Source organism: Lissotriton vulgaris, chromosome 1_1 (assembly GCF_964263255.1).
Source record: "Lissotriton vulgaris chromosome 1_1, aLisVul1.2, whole genome shotgun sequence".
Lineage (NCBI taxonomy): Eukaryota > Metazoa > Chordata > Amphibia > Caudata > Salamandridae > Lissotriton > Lissotriton vulgaris.
Window position 1 is genome coordinate 1,960,109,256 of NC_141685.1, and position 25,956 is coordinate 1,960,135,211.

Consider the following 25,956-nt stretch of genomic DNA (forward strand, 5'->3'; position numbering starts at 1 on the left):
TAGTATCATTCTGGGGGACTCTCTTTATCTCGCTTTGTCGGAAACTACAAATATTTGCAATGAAAATATGTGCATTTGTTGAATGTAAGTATGCATGTATGTGTATACTGAACCAATTGTATTAGCCTCTCCTCTTAGTCACGTCCTGCTTTCTGTGATCTGGTCTTAATTGATACCCAGTTAGAATAATATTCTGTGTACCACACCTTTGGTTTGAGGTACTTCTGCTACTTTAAAAATGGTTGATTTGAATGATTCCACTGTTTCTTGCACCTTTGGTCGTTGATAAAACTAAATAACATCAAGTATATTAGTGCAGCTTGCATCGTTGCCACCACACTCTGGCCTACCAGAAATACAATTTTGAATTTGTGGAATTGATGTCATGTTGACATTCTATTACGAAAAAATACCAAATTCATGCAGAATTACACAGATTGCACCATTGGGAAGTGCAATTTTGCACCACATTTGTGAACTGCATATATTGCACTGGTGCTAGTGCAATCTCATACTAATCTTTAATCTGTTTGAAAAGTACAAGAACTGATCAACTTTTACACCAGTTGGTCCGTCCGATTTTTTGTGCAAAATTGCATATATGGTGATGTAATATTTCTTCAACATTTTCAGATTACATAGGTTGAACCGGAGTCCTCTTACACCATTATTGTTAACGCACTAATATTCCACTTTGCTGGTTTATTCTGCGCCAACATTTTTGGATTGCACTTGTGCTGTGGCAGTCTATGCCAACACTTGTTCCATGTATTAAAGCTAAATGTCTGGTAGAGCCCGACCAGGTTAGAGCTACTGGCTTTGCCAAATCCTGTTAACTTTATCAGGATCTGCTTTTTGTCACATATAGAAGCTCAATTACCCTTTTAACAATAAAATATACCTATATGTGGTTTAGAAAAACTAAAAATGAAATCTAAAACGTTGTTTTCAAACTTATATGTGTTAATATATCCACACATATGTGTTTTTCATGCAAATAGTTTGGGGAAAAATGGGTCCATGTGTCAAAAACTGAGACGAGGATGCAATAAACATTGAAACAGAGCACGTGATGGATGGATTTACATGTAGCATACATTTTAAATTACTTTTGTTGCAATGTCCCATAATGACGCAAAAGCAACATTATGTGTAATCGCGCACCCCTAAAACACGCACTTTTTATCATGGCCTGTGGCTGTACTTCCTGACGTGAGTGACATCACTGTCTAGTGCCTATGTCCATTCGTTCCCCAGGTATAGCTTTTAGGGACTTGTGTCCTGGCCACACACACTGTCACTTACCATGCTGTTGCTGATGCTGTCCACCTCCTGTTTCCCAAGGTAACCCTCTGTGATCTTAATGATGATGGGAAAAGAGGTCTCAAACTTTCGGACAAACTCCTTCAGCGAGTATTCCCTCGCGCCCCACTTAATATTTGCTGTGTCCATCTTGAGAATCGGGAGCCTTGGAAGGGGTTTCCTCATTTCTGGTTGTTTAAGTATGTTTTCGACGACGCTGTAGCTTCTCTGCCATCGCCACATGGAGCTTTGCCGAGCCTGCTGTCCTGTGCACTGGGCGCTCGCTGCCAGCAGGAAGTGTTTTCTGTTAAATAGACAGGCTTTGCAATGCACGGTTTGCTAGAGACTCGAGAAGGAATGCACAAACAGTGTCACTAGGAAGCCTCTTACTAACCGGTTTTTCGCTCTCTGGTAGGTCTCTACACAGCGTCGCGTTTAGGCTTCATGCGGTGTGTTGTGTTGTGACTTTCCAGCAACGCGGAACTGAGACTTCAAAAAGACGCCGATATCCCGAAACATGTGCAGCTCAAACCCAGAGGAGCGTGCAAGTGTGGGAACCTGACTTTTGTATTAGGCTCGCCAAACCCATACTGTACACTATGCAAGAGAGATAGATCTTGTTCACTCAACCATTGAATTTAAATGCAGTTTTTTTAGGAGGCATATTTGTTTTGTACACCGCATTCGCCATTGTCCTCGTGGTAGGCGCCCACGTGGGACGTGCTCGTGGTGCCTTGGCGGGGCTTGCTGGGCTTGCTTGTGTGCTTCCCAGAGAGACAGGAGATTGGGAACGCACGCGCGCGGCCGGGCCGATCGCTTTCCTGAGCGTGCGCGTGACATCTCCTGTCTCCTGGGAAGCAGACCCGGCAACTATAGTATCGCGCCTGCGCGATGGCATATGGCTTCGCCATATGCATCGCAGGCGCGAGACCTAAAAAGGGGCCACAAGTGTGCACATTATGAGAGGAAGACACCCGTGTGCGCTAATTGGTGTGTGTGAGAATAACCAGGGGCTGTCCCTTAGGAGAAGTGTGCACGTAAGAGGTTACGAGTATGCACACCGTGGAGTATGTGAGACCAGACAGCTGTTCTTTTGTGTGAGAAACAAGGTCACAATTTGTTGTTACAGAGAGGAGCCAAAGTCTGTATGGGGATGGACTAGAGGAGGTCATTTGTGTGCAGATTATAATATTTGTGTGAACGGCCAGGGTCTGTTCCTTTAATAAGGAGACGTGTGTGTGCATTAATCAATCAATCAGCAGATTTGTAAAGCGCGCTACTCACCCGCTAGGTCTCAAGGCGCTGGGGGGAGGGGGAGTCACTACTGCTCGAACAGCCAGGTCTTGAGTTGAATCCTGAAGGAGAGATGATCCTGGGTCAGCCGTAGGTGGGTGGGGAGGGAGTTCCATGTCTTGGCCGCCAGGTAGGAGAAGGATCTTCCTCCGGCGGTGGAGCTGCGAAATCGTGGGACGGTGGCGAGGGCGAGGCTGGCGGATCGGAGTTGGCGGGTGGGTGTGTAGAATGCGAGGCGGCTGTTGAGGTATTTGGGGCCCGTGTCGTGGAGAGCCTTGTGTGCGTGGGTGAGGAGTCTGAACGTGATACTCTTGCTGACGGGGAGCCAGTGCAGATCTCTCAGGTGGTCAGAGATGTGGCTGTGACAGGGGATGTCCAGGATGAGTCGTGCAGATGCGTTCTGTATGCGCTGGAGTCTTTTCTGGAGTTTGGCTGTGGTTCCAGCGTAGAGGGTGTTCCCGTAGTCCAGACGGCTGGTGACGAGGGCCTGGGTGCCCGTCTTCCTGGTTTCGGTGGGGATCTTTCGGAGCATGCGCAGGGTGTTGAAGCAGGATGACGAGACGGCGTTGACTTGCTTGAACATTGTGAAGGAGGAGTCCAGGATGAAGCCCAGGTTGCGTGCATGGTCCGTTGGCTTGGGGGTGGTGCCTATGGCAGGGGGCCACCAGGAGTCGTCCCAGGCAGAGGGGGATGGTCCCAGGATGAGGACTTCCGTCTTGTCTGAGTTTAGTTTCAGACGGCTGAGCTTCATCCATTCCGCGACGTCTTTCATTTCTTCCTGGAGGCTGGCTCTGGCGGGGTCGTTGGAGAGGGAGAGGATCAGCTTGGTGTTGTCGGCGTAGGAGATGATGTTTAGGTTGTGTTGGCGTGCGATGGCTGCAAGGGGGCTCATGTAGACGTTGAAGAGGGTGGGGTTGAGCGAGAATCCTTGCGGAACACCGCAGATGACTTCGGTGGCTGCCGATCAGAACGGGGGGAGGCGGACTCTCTGGGTTCTTCCGGCGAGGAACGAGATGATCCACTCCAAGGCCGTTCCTTGGATTCCGGTGTTGCTGAGGCGTTGTATCAGGGTGCGGTGGCATACGGTGTCGAAGGCTGCTGAGAGGTCCAGGAGGATGAGTGCCGCTGTTTCCCTGTTGTCGAGCAGGGACCTGATGTCGTCGGTAGCTGCGATGAGGGCGGTCTCGGTGCTGTGGTTTTCTCGGAAACCGGACTGCGAAGGGTTGAGGGATCCGTTTGTCTCGAGGAACGTGGAGAGTTGTTTGTTGACGATCTTCTCGATGACTTTGGCAGGAAAGGGGAGGAGCGAGATGGGGTGGAAGATCTTGAGGTCCGTGGGGTCTGCGGTGGGTTTCTTCAGGAGGGCGCTGAGCTCGGCATGTTTCCAGCTCTCCGTGAAGGTGGCGGATGTGAAGGAGCTGTTAATGATGTCCCGGAGTTGGGGTGCGATGATGGAGTCGGCTTTGTTGAAGATGTGGTGAGGACAGGGGTCGGTTGGGGAGCCGGAGTGGATGGTGTTCATCGTGCGGGTGGTGTCTTCGGTGCTGACTGGGGTCCAGTTGCCGATGGTGGTGGTGGGGGGTGCTGGTTCGGTGGTTGGGTGCGTGGTCTGTGCGCCGAAGCTGTTGTGTATGTCGGCGATCTTGCGGTGAAAGAAGGAGGCGAGTGAATCGCAGAGGTCTTGTGAGGGTGTGATGTCGTTGTTGCAGGCGCTGGGGTTGGAGAGCTCTTTAACGATGCTGAAGAGTTCCTTGCTGTTGTGGGTGTTGTTGTCCAGACGTTCTTTGAATGTTGTCCTTTTGGTGGTGCGGATCAGCTAGTGTTGTTTGCGGATGGTGTTCTTGAGGGCTGTCATGTTCTCTGTTGTCTGGTCATGTCGCCAGGCTTTCTCGAGGGTGCAGCAATTTTCTTGGAGTCTGCTGGTAGGGTTCTTCAGTGGCGCGAGCTCATCGGCGCAGTTGGTGAGCCACTGTGTGAGGTTGCGGGCTGCTTCGTTGGGGTCTCTCGTGTTGGTGGGAGGGTTCTGGCTGATGGAGGTAGTTAGATGGTCGGCGGTGATCTTGCTCCAGGTTCTGCAGGGAACCTGTTGCGGGTGGTGGTGGGTCGTGGTTCTGATGCAGCTGTGATCTGTCCAGTGTAGTCCGGTGGAGTGGTTGAAGGAGATGTGCTTGCTGGAGGAGAAGATGGGGTCAAGCGTGTGACCGGCGTAGTGGGTGGGGGTGTTCACCAGTTGCTTGAGTCCGAGGTTGGTGAGGTTGTCCAGGAGGGCGGCGGTGTTGCTGTCATTGTTGTTCTCCAGGTGAAGTTGAGGTCCCCTAGGAGGATGTAGTCTGAGGAGGTGAAGAAATTCCTAGGCAGTAACACACTGGAAAACATAAGGCATGAAATGACAGCAAAAGCAGACTAAAATGAAATGTAAATTTAATCAGCACATTTAAAAATCATACAGTTTATAGTACAATATAAGCTCTATGACAAGGGAAAAATAGAATCAAAATTCATACATCGATTAGGAACAATATCATCAACTTATACACATTTTAACAGTTTCTATCCATAGAAACCAGACAGAAAGTGGCGAATGGAGTCGACGCGCGCCCAGCACGCCCTTACCTGAGGAGGTAAGGGTGTGCTGGCTGATGAAGTCTGCGATGGTTTCGCTGAATTGTGTGGGTGGTCCCGGGTGTCTGTAGATGAGAGTGCCTCTGAGGGTGGTCTTGGGGTCGGTGTGTATCTGGAAGTGGAGGTGCTCGGCGGCGGTGATTGTGTCGTCCGAGTTGGTCGTAATTCGGATGGTGTTTCTGTGGACAATGGCGATGCCTCCTCCGGTTTGGTTGACGCGGTCCTTCCGGGTGATCTTGTAGCCCTCCGGGATGGCTATGGCGATGTCGGGGGCTGAGGAGGCGTTCATCCAGGTTTCTGTGAGGAAGGCGACGTCTGGTGATGTGTCGAGGAGGTTCCAGAGTTCGATGGCGTGTCTGTGGACGGAGCGGGTGTTGAGCAGGACGCACTTGAGGTGAGTGTTGCTGGTGTCTGGCTTGGCGGGAGCGGTGCAGGTTCGGAGGCAGGTGAATTTGCAGGCTTGGCAGGTGGAGGGTCCGTGGGTGCGTTTTGGGGTGGCTCGGTAGCAGGCGGGGTTCTGTCCGGCGATGAGTGCGTGGAGGGTGGCGGCGTCGTAAGTCCGTCGTGTGGGCTGGCATCGTCGGGGGGTAGGGGTCCTGGCGCTGGGCGCGGTCCAGGCGTGGACGGGCGCAGGCGGGCTTGCCTTAGGCGTGCCTTCGGCGCACCAGCGGCGTGCAGCCGCGGCGCGGCCTCCATATGAGGGCAGAGGGAGGAAGGAGCAGCTGGGAGGTGGGAGCAGGGCGGCCAATGGGAGACAAGGGGGCGGGGCCGCAGGGGCTTAGCGGCGAGGGAGAGCCCAGGGAAAACTCAGGGAAAAAAACGGCGGGAGAAAAACAGCGGGAGAGGGACAACAGGGCACAGGGTTACATAAAAAGGAAGGGGGCGAGCAGTTGGGTGGAAAGAAAAACATCAGCGGAGGTTCAGACCACGGGGGCTGCGTGGCGGCCCCCACGTGGCTGCATGGCAGATGGGGGGACCGTGAATTATGATCAGCAAAGGTAAATGCTGCGCTTGTGTGCTCACGTGAACACGGCGGAACGGACAGACTTTAGGGCCTGGAAACAGCAGGAGAGTGCACAGTTGTGTGCAGAGGCGCAAATAGAGCCAAATTTCGGGGGGGGGGCTAAGAACATTTTTCGGGGGGGGGGGGGGGGCTGAACCTTTAATCAGTAGACAGAGTGGAGCTGCAGGGCCTCCAACAAGGGGTGAAACAACAGCAAGGCCTAATTAACATTCAAATGGTCTTTTAATGACCTATGAAACGTTCAGGTGTGGCTGTGTGTGTGTGCCCGGTATCTGTCTCATCCCGGGCTGCCACACACGACGGGAGGGGGGGGGCTGAAGCCCGGTGAGTCCAATGGATGTTGCGCGCCTGGTTGTGTGAGTAGGGTGGTTGTAAGTGCTGTAAAGAAAAGGGGCCACAAGTGTGCACATTATGAGAGGAAGACACCCGTGTGCGCAAATTGGTGTGTGTGAGAATAACCAGGGGCTGTCCCTTAGGAGAAGTGTGCACATAAGAGGTTACGAGTGTGCACACCGTGGAGTATGTGAGACCAGACAGCTGTTCTTTTGTGTGAGAAACAAGGTCACAATTTGGTGTTACAGAGTGGAGCCAAAGTCTGTATGGGGATGGACTAGAGGAGGCCATTTGTGTGCAGATTATAATATTTGTGTGAACGGCCAGGGTCTGTTCCTTTAATAACGAGATGTGTGCGTGCATAATATGGTGCCTATGAGAGCAGTTACAGTGGGGGGGGGGGAGGATGTGCAACATTAAGGTGTCTGCGGGTGCAGGCAAGGCATCTCTCTCCTTAAGTGACTGATACAGGGAAATGTGTGTGCGCAACATGGCATCTGAGTACAGAGGTGAGCTTATTAGAATTGTGTGCGAGTGAACTCGGGCCCTGTACTTCTGAATTAGGTGTTTGAGAGCAGAAGGGGTGTACACATGGTGTTCACGCACATCTATGTGCATTATGCGGTGTCTGTGAGGTTGACCACTTTGCACTTTAGGTGTTAGATGAGCTGTTAATTATAATACATCAGAATTAGGTGTTTGAGAGCAGGAGAGGTGTACATATGTTGTGCGCGCCTGTCTGTGTGCACCATGCACACAGACAGACAGTGTGGGGATGACCCCTGTGCAGTTTAGGTCCTAGATGAGCCGTGAATTACTAAGAGCAGCCGTTTACAGGCGCGTGACACTACGGCATCCCGAAACCTTGAGGGAAGCCCCAATGCCTGGTTTCGGGGGTCTAAGAGTGGGGTTATTGTGTTGATGTTATGTGCAGGAAAATGTTTTTATAATTGACCTGAGGCACTGTGCAAGTTTGTATATTGCTTATATGTAAAATGTGTTCTTCCTCAAGCGTGAATCACAAACACATGTTAGATGTTTTTAACTTTAAAACAACCATCAAAAAACAACAGGAGAGAAAGGGTATGGATATTCACTCTTACACCCCTTACCTTGCTATCAATAAACAACAGAAGAGTGAAAAAATAAATAGCAAACAGCCTAAAAATAACATATGAGGTGGAAGGAAAAAAAGAAAGAAAAAAGAGAGGGGGATGAGACAATACAAGGTAATTTAAGAACCCTCACTCACCAACCTAGTGGTGACATGCTTCATCACTGGGTTCCCACTGGAAAGACCTAATGTCTTTCCAGTGTGCTTCAACGCCTGTTTACAGCGCAGCTGGTTGTTGTGTGTGTTGAGGGTGTATTCCGGCCAAATTCAGCTAGGTGAGTGTAGACAAAAAGTGAAAAAGAATTAATTAAAAAGTGCAAATTCGTGACTTTCAACTACTTTATTAATAGTCCGGGTTGCACTGGTTAAAAACAGATATAAATGGACCCATAGGGATGGTCTCAGTTATTAAAGACCCCTAGTCCATAGTGAAAAAGATTGGTCGACATGTTTCTGCTCTTTAGAGCCCAAGTCGCTCAGCTTTCATCAGGACCATATAATGTGATCCTCCAGTGGTATACACGCCCTAAGGTGCACCCTGCCGTGAGGAATTTGTGTGAAAAGAAAAAGAAAAAAAAGTTTTTTCTTTTTTTATTTTAGTATATATTGTACTTACGGCTATAAGCCGTTCAAGACCACTACAGCAATTTTGCTGGAGTCGGGTACCTGTAGGGAGAAATGTTTCCACAGTTAGAATGAAACAATCTCAGCTAATATGGTGCAGTAATAATTAATACCACTCAATCCCATCACCCAGACAAAAAAACACCTATATGGTGAGTTAATCAATGAGGTAGCTAGTCAATGTTCCCAATGTTGCAATTGACATAAGCTAACATCACGACCTATTCGGTATTCTGTGAATTAGTGAATTATATAATGCCTCCAAATTCCTGTGGCTAAACATAAAACTGTTAGCAAAACTAACAGCGTGGAAATACTATAATAGAAAACAACAAGCTAGTAAAGCACTTAAAATGATATTAGCGTGAAAAAGGAGTCTCAAAAGGCTCCATAGACAAGGACTAGATCAAACAAAAGGAAGACAGGGAAGTCTCTGTCTAAACTCACAGGAGGAACGTCAGTGCATGTCCTCAAGGGCAAACGCGGTGCGGGGTAATCTTCACGCCGCATATCTATGCAAAAATAGCCAAAGGGACAACTCACTTAGAGTGAAATATTTCACGTCTTAGTACAAGAATCAAACTTGCCATGAAACGCTATGGCATAGATTCTTGTTTGTAGGTCAGTACTTACATTATAGCAGGCGACTCCCCGGCGAGTACCTAGTCGAACACCACCGCGGCCCGGTATAAACGCTGAGAAGACGGTGATGCTGATATTCGTACTTCCTACCACTGTCACCTGACCGTGTCATGTGATCGTGCTGATCGTGACGAAGTCCCGGGATGGTAAAGGGGACGCACTATTATTGTTCCGAATTCGTTTTCTAAAGAAATCGGAAAGCGGATTATTTCAGCAAATAATACGATTATTCATAGGATCTTCACAATCGTATAGTTGGTTAGTAATTGCCAAAATACCCGAACATTATTACACGCAGTTGCGTGGGCAATTTAGGTTTTTGTCATAAGCGGCAGAGAAATTTGCTTCCATTGCGTGTAAAAATAACAAGGAGCCATGCATGCAGAAGAGGGTGGGGGTGGGCCCTCCTAGAAAGAGCACACACTGCTGGCATCGACCACGACCAAGACAGGTGCATTTAAACCCATACAAAAATTAGATGACAGTTTTAATATTATCGGGGTTAATTGAAAGATGCAGCTCATTTATAAGGTGGATGTTATATCTCACTAAAGGGGCCTTGTCTGAAGCCAAAGAAAATTTCGAAATTACTCAAGGGTAACAAATACCTACACAGGGAAGTTCTTTGAGGATAGGTCGGTATGTTGGTTTTGGACCTCTGTGACTGCGTTATGTTTCATAATGAAGGGGTTATCAAGGAGGTTCAATGATTCACTTAACTGTAAAATGTTCCTACACTATGTAAAAAAAGAAAAAACATTTTTTTCTTTTTCTTTTCACACAAATTCCTCACAGCAGGGTGCACCTTAGGGCGTGTATACCACCGGAGGATCACATTATATGGTCCTGATGAAAGCTGAGCGACTTGGGCTCTTAAAAGCAGAAACATGTCGACCTATCTTTTTCACTATGGACTAGGGGTCTTTAATAACTGAGACCATCCCTATGGGTCCATTTATATCTGTTTTAAACCAGTGCAAACCGGACTATTAATAAAGTAGTTGAAAGTCACGAATTTGCACTTTTTAATTAATTCTTTTTCACTTTTTTGTTTTTTTTGTTTTTGCGTAAGACCTTTATTAACACAAAGCAGTTTACACAGCATGAGCCTACAACCCTGGGGCCGGCTCGCCACGTTAGTATGATCATCAAGCAAATCTTAAATGTATCTTCAAGAACAGCACAGTACTTCAAGTTGAGCCACCCCATACACCTCCCGTATGACTCTCAGCCGACTAATGATGTGAGTCTCACATTTTATCATTTTATAGATAAGGAAAACAGAAGAACAACAAACCCCAACTAAGACCAAACAGTACCATCCCTCACATCCTAAACTTCAATAGTGATAGTAATTCCAGTTCCCACCAATAGTCTGCCGCCTCCAGGCATCACTTAGCGCAGCAGACCCCAGACACACCCGATTGGGACTAAAGCTATTCTATTCTTCCTCACTGTCCTGCAGTGAGGTGAGGTAGTCCGTCAAGAAACACCAAATGTCCTTCGGCCTGGACTTCACTGGCAGTTGCTCCTCATAAGTTTGCAGTTTGTCATGACAAGTGGACATGTCATGCAGCCATGTTTTCTTCGTCGGCACCTTGCGACTGTGCCAACATTGCGCCACATGTCTTTTTGCTAATAGTAAAGCAATCGCACAAAACCTGCGCTTCAAAGCCCTAAATTGGGGCACTATGCCTAGTAAACAGATCCGTGGTGTGCACTGCACCTCTTCCCCCATCATTACAGTTAGTGTGGCAGTGACCTCTCCCCAGTACTTCTCCACCTTAGCGCAGTTCCAGGCCAGATGTGCAAAATCCGCACCTTCCCTGTTACACCTCCTGCACCTGTCCTCCTCTTGCAAACCGAACCGAAGCAGCTTGGACGGTGTATAGTAAATTTGGTGAATAAATTTAAAATGGATAATTCTTAAATTGCCGTTGGGCATCAGTATCTGTGTTAGAGCACAGGTGGCGCCCCATTCCTCATCCGTCAGTGGAGCGTCTAAAAGCGCATCCCACCGCCCCTTCGCCTTCAGCGCATGTCCCGCTAGTTCTGACTGTGCCGCAGTGTATAGCCTGGATACCAAGTGTGAGAGGTCATTAGTGGTAATCAGCAATTGCAGTGGTGCAAGGCATTCTGGCTCTGTGGGGAATGTCGGGTAGTGTTCCCTCAATGCCCTAGTCAGTCTGTAATATGTAAAACGAAACATGGGAGTCTGATTCTGGATATAGGTCAACTGGTCTAGTCCTACGAACGTGCCTCCCTGAAATACATCCCCCAGCCTGTCAATACCCGCCCTGCTCAGCAGTGACATACCAACCCTCTCCCCAGTGACGGACAATGCCTGATGGTGGTGTAATGGCATGGCCGGTGCGTACAGCGGAGTTTTGTGAGCAAGCTGCCCCAGCTTGTGCCATGCTTTGACCGTGGTGTCTACAGTATTAATATCATTTGCATGTAACGGTGGCCGTGTATGCGAGACGATAGCTGAGAGGGGCACAGGATACGCATCCCCCTCCTCTATGGCCGCATGTCTGAGGTACGGGACCGCGTGGTACCAATATGCCGCATATTGCGCCTGCGCGCAGAGGTAGTAGAGGAGAAAGTCAGGCACACTGAAACCCGCTTGTGCAAAAGGAAGTGTGAGGGTCTGCAGATCGATACGAGCCTGTTTGTCCGCCCATATCAAGGTCCGCACCAGGGAGTTTATTCGGCGGAACATAGCTTGTGGCGGCGTGATTGGAATGTTATTAAACATGTATAACAGTTTGGGCAGCACGTTCATTTTGACGATAGCTATTCTGTCGGCTAGCGACAGCGGCAGGTGAATCCAGCGTTGAATTTTGTCCTCAAGCCTGGAAAGTGCCACCCCATAGTTCGCACACAGGACCACCTCCGGGTCCCTGTGGTACATGACCCCCAGATAGCGAATCGGCTCTTGTTGCCACTCCAACGGGAAATCCACAGCAAAGGGCGTCGTGGTGTCAGTGAGGGGTATTATAGAGGATTTAGCCCAGTTAATTGCCAGCCCTGAATGCCCACCGAATCTGATGTATTCCCTGAGAAGCGGGTTAAGATGGGTCTCAGGATCACGGACATACAGTAGCATATCGTCCGCATAAAGCGATATGTGAAGTGGCCTGGCTACGAATTGCAATGCAGACTCCTTATAATTTTGTCGCACTATGCAGGCCAGCGGCTCCAGTGCTAGCGCGAACAATAGAGGTGAGAGCGGGCAGCCCTGCCTCGTGCCCCGTTCGATGCCAAATTGCTCCGAAACATAGCCATTGATTCTGATCCTGGCACGCGGTTGCGTATAAAGCAAGGAGACCCACTGCACAAACCGCTTAGGGAACCCCATTCTTTTTAGGACGGTAATCATGTAGCGCCATTCAATGGAATCGAATGCCTTCGCGGTGTCAAGCATGACCGCCACCGCCTTGACCGAAGGCTGAAGGTAATGCGAGAGTGCAAACAGGGACCTAGTGTTATGTGAGGTGGACCTAGTGGGCACAAACCCTGATTGATCCGGAAGGACCAGACGGGTCATCAAGGGGGACAGTCGACCTGCTATGAGTTTCGCAAGGATTTTCGAATCGACGTTGATCAGGGATAGTGGCCTGTAGGAATCGCACTCCTCTGGATCTTTGGATGGCTTTAGTAAAGCAATGATCATGGCCTCACGCAATGTGGGGGGAAGCACCGACTTCTCAAAGGAGGTGCCATACATGTCCACTAAATAAGGAGCGATAATGTCCGCATACTGTTTATAGAATTCAGAAGTGTACCCGTCAGGGCCCGGTGCCTTGCCATTTGGTAGGGAACTTATCACCTCGGTCACCTCCTCAACAGTGATGGGCCTAGCCAAGTACTCCCTGTGCGCATCCGATAGCTAGCCAATCGCCACGTCATGTAAGTATTCATACGTGTCTTCTGCTGGTGCTGTGGGCTGTGACCGATACAGTGAGCCAAAGGAGTCTACAAAGCATTTCAATATATCCGTAGCATGTGTTTGCATTACACCCTCCCTAGATTTCACTCTAAGTATCGTTGTTGGACCCCGGCCCTCACAAATTTTCCGAGCCAGTATAGCCCCTGGCCTTCCCCCCTCGCCAAAGGTTCTAGCCACCTGTTTACGATCCAAGTACTTTATTTCGGACTCCAGGAAATCCGCATGTTCAGTATTCAATTCGCGCAACCGGGGTAGGAGGGAAACATCCTGAGTAGCCACATACTGCGACTCCAAGTCCCTCATCTGTTGTTCGCAGCGGCGGAGTTGGTCTCTGATATCTTTGAGGGCTCCTACGGTGGTGCTAATACAGACCCCTCTAATCGTGGCTTTGAATGCCTCCCAGAGGAGGCACGGATCGTCAGTTGCCTGTGCATTAATGTCAAAGTAGTCCTTTATCGCTTTTTTAATGGTGTCCACATACACTATGTCTGAGAGGGCCCGGGAATTAAAACGCCACTGGAAAGGAGGGGGTGTATAACGAGGAATTTCCAATTGCAACAGGACCGGACTGTGATCTGATAATGTGCGGGGTAAAACCTGCAGCTGACGAACCCATATAGCCAGGCCTTCGGAACCTAGCCAGTAATCCAACCTGGACCAGCTATTGTGTGCCGCTGTTATGTGCGTGGCTCCTGGCGTTCCAGGATGCTGTAGCCTCCAGAGATCCGCCAAAGCCAGGTCTTTCATCATGTGACATACCATTTGCCGCGACTGTTTGTGTTGTTCTAGGGAATTAGAAGAGCGATCCAGCCCATCCTGCAGTGTCATATTCCAGTCCCCCCCACACTATATGTTAGTGCTATTATGTTTTTGCAAGTGGTCCCAAACTTCTCGGAAGAAGTCCGGAGCGTCAGTGTTCGGCCCATACACATTAAAGAACGTCACCCGTTGGCCCCTCAGTGTACCAGTCACTAACACGTATCTACCAGCGGGATCTTGTGTAACGTGTTGAGCTTCAAAGTTGACCCCACGCTTTATTAAAATGACCACCCCACGGGAGTAGGAAGAATAGGAGGCTTTGTATATCGCCTCCGCCCATCTCGACCCTAATTGTGCATGCGTGTGTGGTGCAAGATGTGATTCTTGCAGAAACGCTACATCTACGTTCCACCTGGTAAGGCTAGCAAAGACCTGTCTGACTTTCCGAGGCTTCGAGAAACCCCGAATGTTCCAGGTAAGAACGTTCAGGCCCCTCCTGTTGGAATCTCTAGAACCCATTGACGTCAATTAATGCATCACATGACATACTTATACAGTCCCACACTGCAAAAGTTATCTGATCAGGCACAACATAAAGCACAAGCACAAGCATAGCAATGGCAGGCAAACCCAGTGAGGAAGCAAAAAAGATAGACATACGTAATACAGTTGGTCTTTGTGAACCTGTAAACAGCCCCCCCTCCCTTATCCCACCCACTCCAGCAACCCCAACCTGCCGAAGCCAAAACCCTTCAGAGCACCATTCCCCCAAACATACAACCATAAATACAGTACCCATACTCAGAACTCTTGGTGGGTAATACCCTCATGGAGGTCCGCCAGGAGCACAATTCTTCACCCGATGGACGGGTGCGGGCGACACTATTCAAACTTTATAAATGCGTGGTCTAAATGCCCACTAACCGCTGTCCCCTCAACTCTCCAAGCACATAGCAACATTGCTTAAATACAATCAGTGACCTGCCCTCCACCTTCGACAGCAGTGGTTGGCGCAACCCACATCACTCCAAGCGTTCAGATCGCCCCATACATCAAGTGCATGACCATAATAGTAATGATAGGTGAGGCATGTAGAAGCGGGTGTATAACTGCCCGGCGCCATTCCACCAGGCCGTCTATTACACAGTGCAAAATGTATTCGCGGCCGCTGCACCCCAGTGTACACAGTTAGGTGGCGTCCCAGCTGCCACAGCGGGAGGAATCATACTAATCCGCCACGTGGCAGAAACTGCGCCAGGTAGGCCCTGTATCATGAGCCACAACAACGCAAGGGGGGGCATGGCAACATGGGGCAGCCATATGCTACAGTCACAGTGCAATAATAGAGGTGTGCAGCAGTCCCCGCTGTTCCAATAGCCGCCAACCCCACAGTTATACAGTTGGTGTAGTCCTGGCGCCATAGTCTACTTCTAGGAGTTTAGCACCAGACGGGCCTGTCCAGTGTAGCCATCAGCGGCCATGTGAACACGCTTATCAGTCAACAGCACCACACAACTCACCGCTGTCCGATGAGGAATCACTGCAGTGGCTTCAGTCCGAGTCACCTTGTCGATCATTTTGCGAGCCCGCTCTCGATTCACGCTGCACCTTTTTAACAAAGTCTTGGGCCGCCTTGGGTGTTGGTAATACGATTGCCTTCTCTTTCCATACCACTCGGAGACGAGCTGGGTATAACATGGAGTACACAATGTTCAGGTCCCGCAGTTTTGCTTTCACGGAGGTGTACTCCTTACGAGCTTGCTGGACCGCGACCGTGTGATCAGGGTAGAACTCCAGGGAGTTGCCTTGATGTTGTATTTTCCCCTTCTCACGAGCGAGCCGAAGGAACGCGTCCCTGTCCCGGTAATTGAGGATCCGCGCCACAATCGGCCTGGGTGTGGCACCGGGTGGCGGTCTTGGGGCTAACGATCTGTGGGCTCGTTCCACTATGAAGACTGGCGATAAGGCCTCCACGCCAAAGAGGTCCTTGCACAAATTTTCGACATAGGTCTCCATCCGCCCCGTGTTTGTCGTCTCCGGCAGGCCAGTGATCCGTACCTTATTGCGCCTCGAGCGCGCTTCCAAATCCTCCTCCTTTGCTCTGATCACTTCCAGGAGTCGTTCCATGCCCGCACACTTGGAGGTGGAGGCCCTCGCTTCATCCTCAACTGCGGAAATTCTTGTTTAGGCCTCATCCAAGCCTTCTCCATGCTTCTCCTGTCTAGCGGCCATGCTGTCCATCCTGCAGGTCAGGTTATCCAGCTTACCGTTAATATCTTGCAGGTTCGATTGGATCGCCAGTAGGATCTTCTCAATGTTGCTGTTGGCTGTGGGTTCGGTGGCGCCGCCATCTTCCACCACCTCCTCCGTGGATTTTGCCGCCCTCCTGTTTTCAAAGGAGATTTTTGGCTGCTGCTTGTCCGGTTTCCCCATGGTGGCGTTCGGGGACGTCGCCTTCCTGATAGCGGGCCCACACGCCCTCGTGACTCTCGCCACCGTCGCCGTGATGTACCGCTCAGGGTGTATAGGAGTCGCACGCTATGCCACCCCTGCGACCGGGGGGACAGGGCCACAAGCGACCCCCAACTGGTCTTGTGGGTATGGGACAGCGTTCAGCTCACGCCAGCAGTAGCGCGGTGTAATGCGGTCAGTTCCACGTTGTAGCGAGGAATGCGCAGAGTCTCGCCGTCCCCTCGTTCTCCACCCTGGCCGGCGAGTTGCGTGAGTTCGGCGGCCCCCCCGCCTATTCGTTAACGCTGGTGTCAATCGGCACCAACACAGAGCGGGCAGCAAGTGCTGTAATTCTGGTAACGATGCAGGCAGCAGAAATCGACGTGTAGTCGCCGGTCATAGAGCCCAGTCCGGCCCGATTCGCGCTGATCGTAGAGGGGGTTGACGATGTATTCACTCCGGTGAGAGCCGCCGCCATCTTGTCAGGCATTCAGTGCAGGGACACAGTAGAAGTACCTGGCGGCGGGGGCCAGTGCAGATTCGCTCACAGGTCCAAGAAGCGATCACTAACCTCTGGAGCGACAATGCGGGAGTCGTAGGCTGACCCTACTCCGACGACTCAACTGTTATCGGGAGTTCTCCAGCCGCCGTCCGCCATCTTGTCAGGCGATCGATCTCGCCGCCTCTTAGACACGGCAAAAAGTTAGCAATCGCCGAGCGGCGGTCCGCGGTTTTCACAGCGGCAGATGCAGCATATCTTCCCACACCCGTGGGTGGTCTTGGAGAGCGGGTTAGTGGGGGTTACGGCGGCATTAGCTTACATCGTTGACGGTCGCCCGGCGGAGCTGCAGCTCAAGCAGCCATTCCGCTGTGCGCCCCCTAGCGCCTCCCTTCTTTTTCACTTTTTGTCTACACTCACCTAGCTAAATTTGGCCGGAATACACCCTCAACACACACAAGAACCAGCTCCGCTGTAAACAGGCGTTGAAGCACACTGGAAAGACATTAGGTCTTTCCAGTGGGAACCCAGTGATGAAGCATGTCACCACTAGGTTGGTGAGTGAGGGTTCTTAAATTACCTTGTATTGTCTCATCCCCCCTCTCTTTTTTTCTTTCTTTTTTTCCTTCCACCTCATATATTATTTTGAGGCGGTTTGTTATTTATTTTTTCACTCTTCTGTTGTTTATTAATAACTTTAAAACAACACATACTGTGCGGAGTATTGTGAATGCTTAGTGCTGGGTGTGTGCCTTTCACACTACAGTGTCCCGGAGAGCTTAGTGCTCCGTGCGGGCCTTTTTGATATATCCGCATTAGGCAGGCCAACACCCGGGGTGATTCCTTCTTGAGCGGCTACTGTTTACCGACTTGAAAGGAGATCGCTTGCTAATGCAGGAAAGGAAGAAGAGGCACCAAGGCGAGCGCGCTTTCACATCTGTTTGTCTGTGCCATTAAAAGGAACAGGAGGCACCAAGGCAAGCGTGCGTGCACAGAAGAGGAGACACCAAGGCGAGCGCGCTTATTGTGAAAGCTTAGTGCTGGGTGTGTGCCTTTCACACTACAGCATCCCGGAGAGCTTAGTGCTCAGTGCGGGCCTTTTTGATATATCCGCATTACGCAGGCCAACACCCAGGGTGATTCCTTCTTGAGCGGCTGGTGTTTCCTCTTGGATCGAGCTTCTTCGCCATTGTCAGCTGCTGTTTACCGACTTGAAAGGAGATCGCTTGCTAATGCAGGAAAGGAAGAAGAGGCACCAAGGCGAGCGCGCATCCACATCTGTTTGTCTGTGCCATTAAAGGAACAGGAGGCACCAAGGCAAGCGTGCGTGCACAGAAGAGGAGACACCAAGACGAGCGCGCTTATTATGAAAGTTTAGTGCTGGGTGTGTGCCTTTCACACTACAGCATCCCGGAGAGCTTAGTGCTCAGTGAGGGCCTTTGTGATCTATCCGCGTTACGCAGGCCAACACCCAGGGTGATTCCTTCTTGAGCGGCTGGTGTTTCCTCTTGGATCATGCTTCTATGGCATTGTCAGCTACTGTTTACCGACTTGAATGGAGATCGCGTGCAGGAAAGGAAGAGGCACCAAGGCGAGTGCGCGTCCACATCTGTTTGGCCGTGGCGAGCTCGCATCCAATCTGTTTGTCCGTGCCATGAAAGGAACAGGAGGCACCAAGGCGAGCGCGCGTGCACATCTATTTGTCCATGCACGTTCATTTTTTTGTCCGTACGCGTGCACATGTAGCTTTCAAATCTGAATTGATTGCAAAAGGTTCTTGCATGGTGAGAGCAGCGCATGCGCTGCTAACGCCAGGTGAGACCTAAATAAGTTCTTTACTATGAAACCTCCAACTAAAAAGAAATTTGGAACAGCACAGGAACTATTGATCGTAACCTCTGAGGATATTATTCCCCTAAGAATCCTGCATAGTTTAGAATCAGAAAATGATGATCGATCAAAAGAACTGGAGAATATTTCCAACATGGAGTATTATGAGATACTGGGCATTAAAATCAATGAATCAGTAAGTAGCAAATGTAATGTGAAATCCAGATTTTGCCCCCAACTCGCACCAGGAAATAGAATAGATGCATTCCATGAGCTTGTGGCAGAAGATCCGCGATAAATAGTAATAAAAGAAACAAAATGATCAGTTACAATCCAACATGAAAGCAGATGACTGGTGGGCACTTGCAGTCTTACGACATGATGAGATTATCATTATTAAATCATCTGACAAAGGTGAGAATATTGTCCTGAGGGACCTCTAAAATATTATCAAGAAGTTAGGAGACAACTGAGTGACTCAACCAACTATGAAAAGTTGAAGAAAAACCCCTCTAACAAAATCATGTCGATACTCCATACTAAATTACGTATCTGGTATGAACAAGGCCTGCTAGATGATGAGAAATTACAATATCTCCAGGTTACTCACCCAACTGTTCCAACGCTTTATGTACTTCCAAAAGTGCATACAAGTCTAGAAAATCCCCCCAGGATGCCTGATTTTGAGTTTGTGTGGTTCCTCACTAGAGATTACTTCTGTAATGATTTCCAGTCTGGTTCCGCAGGAGCGTCAGGAATCCGGAGAATAGTCCTCCGCCTTCCCCTACGGCCTTTCGACTCTATCAGACTCTAGAGTATTGAATGGCTCGCCAGGGGAAAACAGGGAAACAAAACAAGGAAAGGTTAGGGAAGACAACAGGTCTTGGTAGTGGACTTCAGAATGGCCGCTTGGTACAAAGGCAGGCTGTAAGGGAAGGAATGTATTACTGGCTATACTTGATAACAACACCATGCACAATGTCTATTATATACATATGAACATCACCTACCACAACTAAACGTCTGGACCTTGGGACATTTGCTGAAGGGTAGAATAAGGTGTTCGTTTTCTGTGTACACCAGGATAAAAGATAATAAGACTCTTATCCCACTCCACACTAGCAAGTAAGGGTAATTGATATATATCTCACTCTGTTATTCTCTGGGGAAAAAACAGGAAGAACATCCAATTCTTATTCAAAGCTGGATACGTGTGTGCGAGCCTCTATCTTTTATCTTGCACAAGGTTATCTGCCGTATGATAGTCACCATCAGTTATCCGCTCTTGTAACCCCCCCAATATAAAGTAATAAAGGCAGCGCAAGGCGCTGTTACCGTGATCTTCTTGTAGCTGGGCTTTGAAATCACACCACTCTCTGGTCCACACAAGTTCCCCAAAATAAATGTATAATAGTGCCAAAGGGAAGGATGGTGTGGGGATACACACAATAGGAGACAGCATTAGTTGGGAAATCCAAATGCTAATTCATAAGCAGTGCCCGGCCGGATGGCGGGGAATAGACCCGGCCGCCGGGCGAAGCACCAGGAATTGGGGAGAACTGACTGGCTACACTCTTGTACACAAACAGTGCCCATCCGGATGGCGGGGAATAGACCCGGCCGCCGGGCGGAGCACCAGGAGTAGGGAAGACTGGGTTGGCAGTGCCCGGCCGGATGGCGGGGAAAAACCCGGCCGCCGGGTGGAGCACAAGGAGTAGGGAAGACTGGGTTGACGGTGCCCGGCCGGTTGGCGGGGAAAAACCCGGCCGCCGGGCGGAGCACAAGGGAATCGGGAAATGGCAAAAAAGAAAAAACACGGAATAAATAACCCGTGTTGATGGTTCCACACGAACCACACAGTGTACACCGATACCAAGATAGAAGAACGTCAGTGCACAATGTAACTGACAGTACTGCCCCAAGAAAGAAGCCAAACAAAACACCCTCTCGGAGGAGGCAGGAAGAATACTGGAAAACAAACAACCAACAGGAAACCGGAAGTCAGGCAAAACGAACCGGGACAGAACCCTCGGAGGAAGGGCTAGACGCTAGAACGCAAAGCGGCGTTCCGTTGTTGTACATGTCTTAAATAGTGTCCTGCAATTAAAGTTACAGTACGAGTGGGACGTCGGGGCATGACAACGTCCAGGTTTGTGGATATTTTCCTATTTCCATACGTCGCCAATTTACCATCTTACATACAGGACTCAATGGACTTTCTCAATCGTATCAATGGAATGCCTTGGAGACCAGAATGGCCACAATTGATGTGGTTTCACTTTATACATCAATTATGCATGAATATGGTCTTGCATCATGTGAATTAGGTCATGATCTTTGAGTCTTTTAAGCCACACTCGGATGCTTTTAGATATAATGTCTTTCTGCCTAACTAACAATGTTTTTATTTTTGATGGCAAATTTTATAAACAAAAGAGAGGAATAGCTGTGGGCACTTCATTCACTCCCACTCATGCAAATCTGACAATGGGATACTAGGAGGCAGAATGTATGTGGTCAGAAGAAAATATTGCAAGAATGAAAAAGGTGATACTGTGGGTTTGTTACATTGACAACCTTTTTCTGAAATGAGAAGGTGAGGAAAATGAGTTGGAAGACTTTTTGCAATCCTTGAATCAAAACTCCCTGAAATTAGAATTCACTTAAGGATTAGTTAGAGCTTAATCGACTATGTGGACATTCGAATATACATTGAAAATGGGACGCTCTGTACCACCCTATTCTGTAAATCCACCGCCTGCAGCAGTATTCTGGCTGCAAATAGTGCCCATTGCAAAGCCCTCAAATGGAGTATACCCTAAGGAGAATTCTTGAGGGCTCGAAGGAACTGTTCAGAAAACACAGAGTATGAGATCCAAGTGAATGAATTGTATAAGATTCAGAAGACGTGGCTATCCGGTAACTGTGTTAGAAGATGCAAAGACCAGAGCTACCAAGCAAAAGAGAGAAAACCTGCTTGTGCCCAAAACCTCGCCAAAGACTTAGAATCCAGCAGTTAGGTGACCAGATTTATTACGGATTTCAATGTGTCAAAGTCATCAAAAGAGTAATAGGAAATCATTGGAAGGAACTTAGAAAAGATTAGGACCTCAAACGACTAAAATCTGAACATGTGACCATCACATATAGAAAGGTGCCGTCACTCGGAGACTTACTAACTCAAAACTATTTCACAAAAAGAGGGGCTCGGAAAGAAAATTGGTTAAAGAACAATGGCTTTTTTAAATGTCAGAAATCTAAGGCATGCCACTATGAACAGAACAGAATGGACATTAGGATCCTCAGTGGCATGAAAAACAAGTTCAAAGAAAGGATATTGTACGAAACCACACACGTAGTATACATCTTGTAATGTGGATGTGGAAAACAATATATTGGTAGTACAGTTAACAAGCTAAAGCTACGTATATCGCAACATCTAAGAGTAATAGTAAATAAAGATTTTACATATGTGATGGCAAAACACATCTAGAGAGATCATGAGGGGAAACTGGACAATTGTTCATTTTCTGGCATTGTACATATCCCAATTAAGATCAGAGGAGGGTAATCTAGCAGCAACTATGAGAAAGGCAGAATCAAAATGGATTATCACGACAGGAACTATAATTCCATGGGGCCTTAACATAGATGTAATGTAATGTAAGCTAGTACTTATACCGCACAGCTGTCACTTGAAGGAGCATCTAGGCGCCTATACTGACCAGGAAGATCTAAGACTCTGGTCAGACTGCTTTCAGAGGTCCAGCCATAGACGTTCAAACTAGTGCTCTGGCGCAGGTATCAGGGAGATTAAAAATCCAGGTTTTCAGTGCCTTTCGGAACTCTGATTCTCGTTCCATGGCACGCAGATGAGGGGGGAGTTTATTCCATGTCTTCGACCCTAGTACAGGCAAGGATTTGCCACCTCTCGAACTGAGTCTAAAGGCAGGGACAGACAACAGATTAGCATTGGAGGACCTCAAGGTACACAAAGGGTGGTACCGTGAGAACCTCCTTTGTATGTATTTTGGTCCCTGAGAGTGAAAGGCTCTAAAGGTAATTAGCAGGATCTTAAAAAGGACCCGTTTAATTACTGGTAGCCAGTGCAAGGTGTTTAATGCGGCAGATGCAGAGGATTTCTTTGGCCATTTCAGCACCAACCTGGCCGCTGCGTGTTGCACCAGCCGCAACCTGTACGTGACCACCTTATTGGTTCCCGCATATAGGCTGTTGCAATAGTCAAGTCTTGAGGTTACGAGAGCGACTGCTACCATTTTCCTGGCTGACAAAGGAAGTAGGTCAAAAAATTCTCTGGTCACCATAGCTTGGGGACAAAGTCATTTTGCGGGCCCATTAACATAATTACGGTTTTGCCCGTATTACATTTTAAATGGTTCTTCCCCATCCCATCAAATGTCGCCGTCAGGCACCGTTTAAGATTTTCTTCCCAGTCCTTTGAATCTTTATCAAGGACTAGGATGAGTTGTGTATCGTCCGCGTAAGCAACCACATCTATTCTAAAGGACGATATCAGCCTGATCAGAGGGGTGGTGTACACATTAAAAAGTGTCGGGCTTAAACTGGATCCCTGCGGTACTCCGGTCGTGAGTATTTTTTCCTTTGAACAGAATTTGCCTAAGGTGACCACTTGCCGCCTGTCACTTAGGAAGTTCCTAATCCAATCTAGTACCTTTCCAGTTATGCCAGATGTTGCTAGCCGGTCAATCAAGATGTTATGTGAGACCGTGTCGAAGGTGCCGACAGATCTAATAATATAAAGACAGCCTTCTTACCCTGGTCCAGCGCCATTCGGATGGTATCGGTAGTGAACAATAGAGCTGACTCTGTAGAGTGTTGAGCTCTGAAACCTGATTGGTTTGAGTGGCAAGCAGAATTGCCTTCCAGGAACTTAGTGACTTGTTTATTCACAAAGGACTCGGTTACTTTACATAGTACAGGGAGCAGTGAAATTGGTCGAAGATTGGACAGTGTAGTAGGGTCGGGTAGTTGTTTTTTCTGCAGAGGTTTGACCGCCGCCAATTTCTATTCTAAGGGAATGATTGCTGTGGCCAGTTATGTATTTATGATATTATTAATTGCAGGAGTGACAGGGTCTACAAGCGCATGTAGAAGCATCGGGGGGCATGGATCAAATGGTGACCCTGATTTGGTCGCCAATATTGCCTGCCGGGTTTCCTCCAAGTTGATTGGCCGGAAAGTCGCCATGAGGTTCGAGGGCATGCTAACCCTGCTACTGACTTCACCCTTCAATTCTTTGTCCGGAGTCAAAAAATCCCTAGTGAGGCCTGTACTTTTTGCTCAAAATAGTCCGCAATTGTGTTAGAGGTTTTCAGAGGGTGGAATTTCCTGTACTAATATTTTAGGGTTGGTAAAGCCCTTCACTATCTTAAAGATAGATTTTTGTTTATTGTTTGGCGCTTCAATAGCTGTTGTGTAGAAGCTGATTTTAGCCTTTTTAATTAGTGCATGATATACACTTCTAGCTGCTTTGTAGTTACAGCGTTCCTCCTCTTGATACTCTTTCCGCCACCTACGTTCAGCCCTTCGTACTTCGATGCGGAGTTATATACATATCTATGATGTACCTTGATGGGTTGCAAGTGGAGATGAAAGCTCTTAGACCTTGGCTAGGGATTGCGTGCAGCCAAGAGACCCTACTACTTGTCATATAAATACATCAATGTAGATATACATCTAGAGAAGTTCTAGATCTGTTGTTATATTTACATGACTTATAGGGATTCCAAGATTAATTATTTAATATATGCTTTATAATCAGGACATACATACTACAGGTTGTGTAATTCTAGAGTAAGCACTTTGCACCTTAGCATTGTATATGATCGTGATCTTTGGAAGAAAGGTCCACCTGTGATGTTGGATGGATGTCCATGGCAAGACTCAGTACGATATCTGTTTTGAGAGATTTGTACATCAGAAGATGAAGTGCAATAAGTTTAGCTGCTATATAATTTCACACTAAGCACTTTTTACTTTAAGATGTGGTGTAAACGTAGTCCTTGGAGAAAGGTCTGTGCATTGCTCGATGTACACCCATGGCAAGAATCAGTACTGCATTTTCTTCGCAAGATTTGCACACCTTCAGATTTAGATTTTTAAAACAATGTTGATGCACTTTGAACTGAAGTTGAAAAAAGTAGGATAGATCTATGCACTTTGCAAACGTCTTTGTAATAGTTATATCATTTTATGGTCCTAGTGATGTACTTTACATACAGATATTTAAAACAATGTTGACGCACTTTGAACAAAAGTTGAAAACTTAGGACTGATGTATGCACTTTACAAACATCTCTTTGGCAATTGATTGTTATTTATGTTCCCAGGAATGTACTTTAGAAATAGCTATTCAGAAAAAAGTCAATATGCAAAAAATTGATAACACAAACGTGATTTTAATTCGATGGTGGGATAAAGTTCTGTTCTCCCTTTAAGATCGACACTCTATGCACCTATTCTATGACCCAGTTGAAGGGCATGGCCGAAACATGTAGGTCAGTTTGTTGACGCACATGCACTTTGCCAAAAAGGAAAGGAAGAAAAAAAGAAATTGAATATATGTATGTACATGTATATCCGCTCCGTTTTGATCCCTTAGAACGGCTTCGGCCCTCGAGATCTAGGTGGTGCGTATCTCCTGGCAGGGTCAATCTGGTAAACATTTACTCTGTCTTGAACAGCGTACAAGGAATGAGAACGCACTCTCAGGATTTTGCTGCAAGGTGCTTTTATTGTGCACAGAAGTGTTACAACACCCAACGTGTTTCGGTCCTCTTGTTAAACCTTGATCATGGGATCAAGACCGAGAGTAAATATATACTTTAAAAGCAAAACCACTGCTCAAATATAACTGCCTATATAGACGCATACTTTGAAAGAAAATGTAGAACACAATATTAAATCATGGCACAGTATTGTTCAAATATTTTGCATTATATACATTTATTAGAGGCAGGGAAAATATAACATTTTACATGATTATGCAGGAAACACAACTATTAGCCAATTATTAATCCTAATATAACACCTAATTGAAACTTTCTAAACTGAAAAGTAAGAACATGTAGGGGAAAGTGAATCAATTTTGTCCCAAAAAATTGATATTTTACTTTGGTTCTTTGCTAATTTAATGGTTTCCTCTAATATAGGACTTTCCAGCAGACTCGAGAAATTGTCAAACGTCTTTATAGTGGGCTATCAATACCAGAGCAGCAAAAGCATATTAATTACGGAATCCCTCGTGTACATGTATTCCATTCTCCATAAAATGAAAAATATTAGAATCACAAATTAAAATAATACACAGCCAATGTGAATTTTAATACCTGCATGTTACTTGTAAAGTTTTGAATACCAGTGTGATTTCTTACTGATATTATTAACATAAAATTCTAACGTCTTGTGTAAAACTTCCAAAAGGAAAATACAACAAAATGAGTCTTAAAATGAGTTTCTATTTCTCCATC

At 47.7% G+C, this 25,956-nt stretch overlaps 1 protein-coding gene across 1 annotated transcript in view; it reads left to right on the forward strand.

The window, feature by feature from the left end:
• The window catches only part of SUV39H2 (SUV39H2 histone lysine methyltransferase), a 383,220-nt gene that overhangs the window by 104,237 nt on the left and 253,027 nt on the right, over positions 1 to 25,956 (forward strand). The gene's annotated exons all lie outside the window — the stretch shown is intronic.